Genomic DNA, 9,523 nt, shown 5'->3' with positions numbered 1-9,523 from the left:
TTTTTTTAAACAAATAATTAAGAATTTCAAGGGGATTACCATGGAGCACTAAATCCAAGCACCAGCCCACCCTTGCCCATGGCCTTGAGTGGCTGGCTGGTGGCAGGCTTAGGCAGCAGGCCTTGATTGCCATTTCATCATTTCTGCCCAACCTCCCACAGGCAGGATTTGCACCCAGATGTGCCAGGAGTCCCCGAGGTGAGCAGCAAGTATTCAGCTCTGGACAGAAGCCAGCTGATGGCAGGCTTCCTCCTTGCTGGCGAAACTCACTTCATCTTTATGAGTCTAATTCTCCTCGTCTATGGAATGGATGTGGAAATAGCTGCTTTTCAGAGATGTGGTGAAGGTCAAATGAAGTAGGAAGAAAACATACAATCATCCTTCAGTATCTTGGGGAGTGGTCCCCGGGCCACATGGACACCCATATCTGAGCTTGCTCAACCCCTTTATATAAAACGGTGTAGTGTTTGCTTACACTGCCCCCCCCACCGCCCCGATTCTAACAAATCTCTAGATGACTTATCGTAACTAATACAACGTCAGTGCTATGTAAAGAGTGTGTATTGTTGGAGGCCATAATGATAAGAAAACAAACTCTGGACATGTTCAGATACCACACCATACCTGCAGATGTCAATTTTTTCTTTTTCTTTGGCAGTGCTGGGCTGGACCCAGGATCTCGTGTATGCTAGTAAGGCCTCCATCACCGAGCCCCAGACCACTGGTTTTCTTTTCTGAATATTTATGAACCACTGTTGGGGTGAAGATGGGGAGGGGGAACTTGGGGATACAAATGGCCAATTTTAGGGCTGGGGATGTGGCTCAAGCGGTAGCGCGCTCGCCTGGCATGCATGCGGCCCAGGTTCGATCCTCAGCACCACATACAAACAAAGATGTTGTGTCTGCCGAAAAATAAATAAATAAATATTAAAATTCTAAAAAGAAAAAAAAAACGAATGGCCAATTTTATATTTAAGCTCAGGGCTTTGTTATTTTGGGGTCTCTGGCGTCAAGCTTAGCGCCTAAATTTGAGAGAGGAAATTCTCTGCAGCCGTGCTTCCTGAGCCATTTCTGCCATCAGTGATGGCCTCTGCAATATTTTGACTCAATGATGTTTATCTTCCAGCTCTCTCCCTCCTTTTCTTTCTTTTTATCTTTTTTTGGTACCAGGGATTGAACCCAGGGGCACTTACCCACGAAGCCACATCCCCAGACCTTTTTAATATTTTATTTAGAGACAGGGTGTCACTGAGTTGCTTAGGCCTTTGCTAATTTGCTGAGGCGGGCCTTGAACTCACGATCCTCCTGCCTCAGCCCCCCCAGCCTCTGGGATCACAGGTGTGCACCACTGCACGCAGCCTCTCCCTCCTTTTCTATAAAACCTTTTCTCCTCATGGCTCATGCCTCTGATGCACTCCCTAGGCAGTGGCCTATGGCTTCGGTTCTTCCAGTTCTCCTTCTTAAAACTACCTGTTCAGGGTTCCCTTGGTTTAAGACTCTGTATTGTCTTCAAAGGAAGCAAATTGAGTTACTGTCCCACTGTTGTAGTCTATGCTAATATTTACATTAGAGTCAATAACTTTATGGCCTTAACCCAAGGAATAAGGCAGTTAGGAATTTCAGAACCCTTAGAACTGGGGAGGGGGTGTTTGTGACTAGCCAAGGAAACCGTAACAGATCAGGATAGCTAATCTGCCTTTGTCCCACAGAACATCTGGAAGGTGATGGTCGGCACCAATCGGCTGGTCTCCTGGGTTGCTTTTAGGCCAGAAGAAAAATTTCCAGGCCCCAGAGCTGAATGTGACCCTCTGGCTTTCCTTATTTGGATAGCATTAATTGATTTGAAAAAAAAAAAATCGAATGGTCCATGCTTGTAAGTGGGGTGAGCCCTCTCTAGTTGGCTGGAGGCCCCCCCCTTCCCTTTTACCTGTGGTCTCCCTCTTGGGTGTGGTCATTAGTCTGCACCCTCCTTTTAGAGGTGAGAAGTTGGTTTGGTTAAGAGAAAAGCCGAGGCCAGAGGGCCTGGCCCCAGCAGGTCTCTGCTCCTGTCCCTCCCTCAGAGCCTCTGTTAAGTTTTGCACCTGGCCTAGGTGCACCTTCACCCCCAGCAGCTGGCCTCTGGCGATCAGCAGGCTCAGGGTGGCAGCTTCCTAGGGCTGTGATTACAAAGTTCCCAAACCTGGTGGCTTGAAACACTAGGAATACGTCCTCTTAAAGTCAAGGAGGCTGAAGGTCTGACATCAAGGTGCTGGTGAGGTCCTTCTGTTGTAGACTCTGAGGGAGGGTCCCGTCCCCGCTTCCCTCCCAGCTTCTGGGGTGCCGGCAAGCCCTGGCGCTGGCTCGGCTGCGCTCCTCTCCAGCTTCTGCCTGGGTCTCCACAGGGTGTTCTCCTGTGCGCCCTGTGCACCTGTACCCATCGGCTGCCCTTCCTCTCCTTTGGAAAGACTCGGTTGTTTTATCAGGGCCCACACTGCGCAGCACGACCTCATCTCAATGCTTTCCATCAGCAAAGGCCCTGTTTGGAAACATTCCTTTTTGTTAATCATGATTTAATTTGTTGTTTTTAGATATATGTGGCAGTAGAGTGTATTTTGACATATTATACATTCACGGAGTGTGACCCATTCCCATTAGGATCCCATTCCTGTACTTGTCCATGATGTGGAGTTACCCTGGTTGTGTATTAGGCCGTAAAGAGGTGTCCCAGCCCCCCAACCCTGGGGATGTCAGAGAAGGCCTGGTGGGGAGCCAGGATGCTCATCATCACCTAGTGACAACAAGGCCACCTCCCACCGTGTCGATGGAGCCAAACTCCTGTCCTGTCCTTCCTAGTCAAGGAGGTATTGCCTACGGGGAGCCAGGACTTCCCCCTGCACCTTGTAGTGATGAGGAGACCACACCCTTTGAGTGTCAAAGGAGGCCATCAGGGGACCTAGGCTTCTACCATCACCAGGCAATAATGAAATAATGATCTCACGACCTCACTTCTTCTGCTAGACAGTGTCAAAAGAAAGCAACTAAAACAACATTTAAATAAGATCCAGTCTCATAGGGCACTGTCTAAGGTGTACAGGATTTAATAAAAATATCACTCATTATTTCAAGAGCCAGACAGATCTCAAATAAATCAGTGCCAACACATTAATTGATAGGAGAGGCAATTTGGGTTATCTCACAAATATTTGAAAGCAGCTATAATAAAAAGGCTTTGGTGAACAATTACGGACATGCTCGAAACAAATGAAAATCTGAAAATTCTCCGAAGTAAAAGCTATCCAGCACCAAATGAGAATTTTAGAATTGAAAAGGGTAACAATCAAAAAATGCAATAGACAGGCCTGATAGCAAAATAGTTGACACAGAGGAAAGATTGGGTGAACTTGAACATGAAACAACTATAACTTATCCAAGCTGAAGAGTAGGAGGAAAATAGACTTCAAAACCTACTATTTATTATTTTATAACAAAAGGTCTAATATTAATCTCCTCAGAGGCTCAGAAGCAGCAGTGAAAGAAAGTAGGTCTAAAAAAATTACTGGAAGATACAATAATTGAAATACTCCCTGAATTTGGCAAGAAACACAAACCTACAGATTGAAGAAGCCAAGTGAAACCCAAATGGAATTAATGTAAAGAAATCCACACTGAGACACATTACATCAGATGTCTGAAAACTAAAGAGAAGAAGAAGAAAAAAATATCTGGAAAGCGGCAGAAAGAAGCAACACCTTATATATAGGAGAAAGTCAGAAACCAGGGAGGCCAGAAGGAAGTGCCACCAAATGTTTTGAGTGCTGACAGAAAAGGATCATCAACCCAGAATCTTGTGTCCAGTCAAAACAACCTTTAAAAATGAAAAAGAAATCAAGGAATCCTCAGATGAAGAGAAAACAAAGAATCTGTCACCAGCAGATGTATCCTCAAATAATGGCTAAAAGAAGTTCTCTAAACACAGAGGGAATGATAAAAGAAAAAAAAGATAAAAACCTTGAAAAACAAGAAGAAACAACAAAGTCAGCCAAAACATGATCTGCTCTCTTTTTCCTCTTGATTTTCTTTATTTATGTTTGTGATGGAAGCAAAAATTGTCACATTTTCTGGTGTGCTTCTAAATGTATGTGGAGGAAATAGACAAGGCAATTATATTACTGTCACCTTCAATATTTAATATACTAAATTTGAAAGCTATACAAAGGTGTATACTGAAATAAAAGTATGGAGAAATCAAAGCATAATTCTAAAACTGTTCAAGTAACCCAAAGGGAGTCAGGAAAGAGAAAACAGAGAAAATTAAAACAGAAAAGAAATAGAAAACAAAACAAAACAAAAAAAGGAAATCACAGACTTAAGCCCTAGTACATTCCATGCGAACACTGGTCACAAGGAACCTGGTTCACTTGCTAGGGCTGCTGCAACAAGATACCACGTGAGGCGGTTTGAGCAACAGGAATTTATTGTCTTACAGTTCTGGAGGCCAGAAGTCCAAGATTAGGGTACCATCAGGGCCATGCTCCCTTTGAAAATGCTAGAGAAGGATCTGTCCAGTACTCTCTTCTTAGCTTCTGGCAGGTCCTTAGCCTAGGGCGGCACAACTCCTATCTTCACAGGGTATTCTTCCTGTGCATTGTGTCTGTCTCCAAATTTCCCTTTTATATAATGGCATTGAGTTGTACTGGATTGTGGATATCATGTTAAGTCATTACATCTGCAACAGCCCTATTTCCAAATTAGGCCAAATTCTGAGATACTAGGGATTAGGACTTCTACATTATATTTGGATTATACAATTCAACCCATTCCACAGGAGAAACTACATTAATGTCAGGGAAGAGCAAGGAAAATTATCAGAGGTAAAGAGGAGATTTGCATAATAATAAAGGGGTGAATTATTCAAGAAGACATAATAATCCTTAATGTGTATGTACCTACCAACAGAACATCAAAATACACAACACAAAAAACTGGTAGAACTGCAAGGAGACCCAGACAAACCCACTGTTACATTTGGGGACTTCAATACCCCTCTATGAGACACAGCACCCCTAGCATGTGCACCAATCAGAGTGTAAAACACAAGAAGCAAAACTGGTAGGATTAAAAGGAGAAACAGATAGACCCAGCAGGCAGACAATCAGTAAGGACATAGGGAAACTAAAAAGCATCACCCATCAACCAGATCTAATTGATATTTATAAGCCCTTCCACCCAACAACAACAGAATACACCTTATTGTCAAGCTCAGTTGGAAGTTTCACCAAGACATATCTCATTTTGGGACATAAAAATGCATCTTAACAAACATGAAAGAGCAGAGACATAAAATATGGCCTCAAACCACAATGGAATTAAATTAAGAATCAGTAACAGAAAAGTAACTGGAAAAAAAATCGTAAAAGTTTAACAACATATTTCTAAAAATCAAAAGGTTATTTAGGTTAAGGAAAACATCTCATGGGAAATTAAAAAATATACTGAATTAAATGAAAATTAAAATACAATTCACCAAAATTTGTGAGATGCAGGAATTTATAGCATCAAAGGTATAATTAGAAACAAAAAGTAATCCTCATGACTTGGGAGGCTGAGGCAGGAGGATCACAAGTTTGAGGCCAGTGTGGGCAACTTAGCAAGACCCTATCTCAAAATGAAAAATAAAAAGGACTGGGGATGTAGCTCAGTGGTAGAGTGCCCCTGGGTTTAGTTCCCAGTAATGGAGACAGACAAGAGAGACAGAGACAGAGGAAGCAAGGATAAGAAGAACAAATTAAACCCAAATTCATCAGATGAAAGGAAATAACAAAAGTTTGGGCAGAAATTAATAGAGAAAATCAATGAAACCAAAAATAAGTACTTTGAAAAGATCAATAAAATGGATAAACCGCTACCGAGACTAACTATGAAAACGAGATAAAACACAAATTACTGACTTCAGAAACTTAAAAGGGGTGATCATTACTGATCTTGATGACATTAAAAAACAATAAAGCACCAGATGTAACAGTAAAAGACACACATCTGTAATCCCAGCGACTCAGCAGGCTGAGCAGGAGGATCAGAAGTCTGAAGGCAGCTTGCACAATTGTGTAGTGAGATCTTATCTTAAAATAAAAGATAAAGAAAGAGCTGCTGGTGTAGCTCATTGGTAGAGCACTTCTGGGTTAAATCTGCAATACTCCCCTCCCAAGGATAATAAAGGAGTATTAATGAACAATTCTATGCCTAAAATTTTGATAACTTAGATAGAATGGACCTGGAAAACACTACCAAAATCTACCAAAAATCACACAAGAAGAAATAGATAATCAGATCAGGCCTGTATCTATTAAGAAAATTGAACAAATAATTTATAAATGTCCATACCAGAAATCACCAGATTCAGAAGTGTTTACTGGTGAATTCTAGTGAACATTTAAGAAGGAATAATATCAATTCTCTATCATCTCTTGATTGAGGAAATAAAGTGGGAGGAAATACTCCCTAACTCTTTCTATGAGGCTGGCATACTACTAAATATCTAATATTAAAATCAGACAAAGACATTACAAGAAAAGAAAACTTCAGATCAATATCAATAGATGAAAATATTCTGAACAAAATAATAGCAAATCAAATATACAGTGTATGAAAAGAAGCATACACAATGACCAAGTGGGATTTATTACAGGTATGTAATGCTACTTCAACATTTAAAAATCAGTTGGTGCAATCCATCATATCAACAAACTAAGAAAAATCATATGATCATATCTATTGATTCAGAGAAAGAATTTGACAAAGTCCAATACTCATTCATAATCAGACTGTCAGCAAACTAGGAATCGAAGATAACTTCCTCAACATGATAAAGAACATCTACAAAATATCCAGAACTAACATTATACTTCATGGTGAAAAACTAGATGCTTTCCTTCTAAAATCAGGAACAAGGTAATGAAGTTTATTTTTACCACTCCTATTCAACAGCACACTGGAAGTTTTAGCCACTGCAATAAGATGAGAAAATTAAATAAAAGGCATATGGATTGGGAAGAATGAAATAAAACTATCACTGTTCACAGGTGACATGATTGTGTAGAAAATCCTAAAGGATCAACAATGATAGCAATGGAGCCTGTAACTAATAAGCAATTTCATCAAGATTCTAGAATACATAATTAATATGCAAAAATCAATCTGTTTTCCTCTATCCTGGCAATGAACAGTGGGAATTTGAAATTAAAATACAATACCATTAGCATAAAAGGAGCAAGAGGAGGAGGAGAGATGATAAAGTATTGTCAGTGATTTGAATTTTAGACATTCTGATTGATGTAAAGGGGGTATCTTATGGATTTTATTTTAAATTTCCCTGTGATATGTGATAGTGATCATCTTTTCATATGTTTATTTGCCATTTTTTGGTGAGATATCTTTTCAGATTTTTCTGCCCAATGTAACAAATGTACTACATTAAAACAATATATTAATAATAAGAGATATTGTGGTGGGAAGATGGTAAATGGGAGCTCTGTAATTTCTGATAAGGTTGTCTGAAAACTTAAATAAGAACTATTAATTAGGGGCTGAGGTTGTGGCTCAGTGGTAGAGCACTTGTCTTGCATGTGTGAGGCCCTGGGTTCAATCCTCAGCACCATGTTAAAAAAAACAAAACAATCAAATAAATAAATGTATTTTTTAAAAAAAGAACTGTTAATTTAAAAAAGGCACATCTAAACCCTAACATAGCAATTATTGCATTAAATGTAAATGGTTTAAATATACACATTAAAAGTTAGGGACTTGAATATGGATTTAAAAAGGTGATCCAAGTGCATGTTCTCTATAGAAACTCACTTCAAATTTAACAAAATGGCCAGGTTAAAAGTAATAATATGTAAAAAGATATGTAAAGACTAATCAATGGAAAGAAGGAATGGTTATAATATCGTTAGATAAAATGAACTTTAGAACAATGAAAAGTACCAGGGGCAGAGAGTGATATAATTATATCATATTATATCATATAATTATAAAAAATATTTCACTAAGAAGTCATAATCATCCTAATATGTATATACCAAACAGCAGAGCTGTGAAGTAGGAGAAGCAAGACTGATAAGACCAAAAGGACAAATAGACAAATCCATAATCACAATTAGAAAATTCAAATCTTCTGTTAACAATTAATAGAGTAATAATGAAAAATCAGTTAAAAAATTAGAAGCACTCAACAGCCTCATTAACCAAGAGGACCTAATTGATATTTATAGAAAATTCCCTATGACAACAGGGAAATACATATTCTTTTCAAATATCCATTAGTACATATACAAAAGTAGACTCTTGGCTGGAAAACAAATCTCAACAACCTTAAAGGAATTGAGATGATAGAATATGTTCTTCAATCACAGTGAAACCAAGCCAGAAATTAGTAATAAAATAATAGGAAAAAATTCAAACTCTTGAAAAACCAAAGACACTTCCAAACAATCCACAGGTAAAAGAGGAGCTCTTAAGGAAAAAAAAATTAAATATATTGAATTGAATGAAAATGAAAATACAATTCATAATTTTGTGGGATATGGATAAAGTAGCACTGAGAGGAAGATTCATAGCATTGAGTCAAATATTAGAAAAGACAACATGTTTCAAATTAATCATCTAAACATCCATCTTAAGAATCTACAAAAAGAAACGTAAAATAAACCTGAAGCAATTAGAAGGAGGGAAATGAAACAGATCAAGCAGAAATAAATAAAATTGAAAACAGATCAATAACACAAAACTGGTTCTTTGCAAAGATCAATAAAAATTACAGACCTGTGTCAAAACTAACACAGGAAAAAAAAAAGAAACAGAGATAATGCAGAAACCACCAATAAGAGAAATGAAGCAGAGTGTATCACTACAGCTCCTGCACATATTAAAAGGATAAGAGAATACCACAAACAACTCTATTCCAATTAATTTTAACCTTAGGTGAAATGGGCCTATTCTTCAAAAAACACAAACTACCGCAACTTATCCATTACGAAAAAAGATAATTTGAGCTGGGCACAGTGGTGCTCCCTGTAATCCCAGCAGCTCCAGAGGCTTAGACAGGAGGATCGCTAGTTCAAAGCCAGCCTCAGTAAAAGTGAGGCACTAAGCAATTCAGTGAGACTCTGTCTCTAAATAAAATACAAAATAGGGCTGGGGGTGTGGCTTAAAGGTCCAGTGTCCCTCAGTTCAATCCCTGGTACCCGCCCCCCACCACTACCAAAACAAATGAATGCAGGCTTAGGAAGAAGGAGCAAAGGAGGGCATCAATTGTAAACAGAACACTCTTCCAAAGTAAAGGCCAAATGAGGCCATGAATTGAAGGAAATTTCACAATAGCTCAAAAGGAGAAAGGAATGGGAGGACTGAGTCACACTTGGGAGAGGCGTTTTTTTTTTTTTTTTGCTTTTTGTTTTTGTTTTTGGTACCAGGGAATTGAACCCAGGTCGCTTAACCACTGAGCCACACACCCCATCCCTTTTTATATTTTATTCAAAGACAGGGT

At 39.0% G+C, this 9,523-nt stretch overlaps 1 protein-coding gene across 1 annotated transcript in view; it reads left to right on the top strand.

Annotated features, from left to right (window-relative positions):
- LOC107154118 (von Willebrand factor A domain-containing protein 3B-like) overlaps window positions 1-9,523 on the top strand; it is an 83,557-nt gene that overhangs the window by 8,406 nt on the left and 65,628 nt on the right. The gene's annotated exons all lie outside the window — the stretch shown is intronic.

This window comes from Marmota marmota, unplaced genomic scaffold, assembly GCF_001458135.2.
Source record: "Marmota marmota marmota unplaced genomic scaffold, marMar, whole genome shotgun sequence".
Classification (NCBI taxonomy): Eukaryota; Metazoa; Chordata; class Mammalia; order Rodentia; family Sciuridae; genus Marmota; species Marmota marmota.
This window is presented reverse-complemented; position numbering and strand designations above follow the sequence as displayed.